At 37.2% G+C, this 1,332-nt stretch overlaps 1 protein-coding gene across 1 annotated transcript in view; it reads left to right on the top strand.

The window, feature by feature from the left end:
• Nucleotides 1-1,332, top strand: part of LOC101848269 (synaptotagmin-4) — a gene marked incomplete in the record, with an annotated part of 33,596 nt that overhangs the window by 13,491 nt on the left and 18,773 nt on the right.

Raw genomic sequence — 1,332 nt, 5'->3', positions numbered from 1 at the left:
ACACACACACACACACACACACACACACACACACACACACACACACACACAGAGTATTTTCGTTAACGTATTTAAAGCAAAAATCAAATAAAGGTGTACACGGCAACACGATAGTCAAAAATTAGAAAACCCATTGATTTGGATGACTACGCTCGTAAATTGCACAAGCATGTACAGTCATACTCTAGAAAAGAAAGCAATAACTTAGTTCATAAGTGCTTCAAAAAATCAGAAAATTGGCAGTAAATTACAGTTAAACAAAGAGCTCAACGCAAAGTCCCGGAAACAAAAATTCACCATTTAGAAAGAATCAAAAAATAGTTATGACAACCTTAAATGGGAGGCTCGGTGTGGCACTGGAGCGATTACCGACTCGTTGGGAATCTCTCATAGCCAGGGAATTTAACTGTCACGACGCGGTGGAATCAGGCGCTCGTCAATTTTTTGACATATTGAGTTGTTCGTATCATTTTTAAGTTTGTTCTTTTGTTTTGCCTTCGGTGAAAAAATATCCATCTATCATGAATAGAAGTCGAGATATTTGCGATTGAAGGAGGTGGGGGTCGCCTGGTTTCAGAGGCAAAATTAGCGAGAAAATGGCCGCCAAAGTTTGGCGACTCCCAAAGCTTGAGAGTCCTATTAGAAACTGCAAATTTACATTTTTGAACCTTAAATCAAAATTTTTCAGTGAAATCCACGTACACATAAGTGTGTTTTTAAATGGACCCTTAAGGTATTGAGTCAAAACACAGAAATTCAATAAAAATTACCAAAATGGATAGAAAAAATGACAATTTCTTCGATTTCATTTTGACGATCGCCCGATTTCCCAACGATGCCCCACCTATAGATTTTTGTGACGCGAGAGCAGCCACGGCGAAAAATAAACGTTAAAATTTCAGGCAGTATTGATCTTATGGCAAACTTGATCACTGGTATTGGGAGGGATTGGTATGTTTAAACAGAGATTTGTTCTTTGGACTGGAAGCGAAAATAGTAGGTGACCCATTTGTATTCTCATTATGGAAACTCCAGTTTTCTAAATTTCGGATTTCTTTTTGCCGTCTGTTAGTCTATCTACTTATTGAAAAAAAAATCTGTGGAAAGTAGGTATATTATTTTTCCCATTTTGGTAAAGCCATAGACGAAAGATCTCCTGGAGTGTTCGATCAAGATTACACTGCTTTCTTTTTCCGTAGATAGTTTGCTTAAACTTTAAACATACCCCTCTCCCCCCTCTCTCTCCCTATCTATCTATCTATCTATCTATCTCTCTCTCTATCTATCTATCTATCTATCTATCTATCTATCTATCTATCTATCTATCTATCT

The sequence above is a fragment of the Aplysia californica genome, unplaced genomic scaffold (genome assembly GCF_000002075.1).
Source record: "Aplysia californica isolate F4 #8 unplaced genomic scaffold, AplCal3.0 scaffold00041, whole genome shotgun sequence".
NCBI lineage: Eukaryota > Metazoa > Mollusca > Gastropoda > Aplysiida > Aplysiidae > Aplysia > Aplysia californica.
Note: the sequence above shows the minus strand (reverse complement) of the source record. Positions and strands in the feature narration are given on the sequence as shown.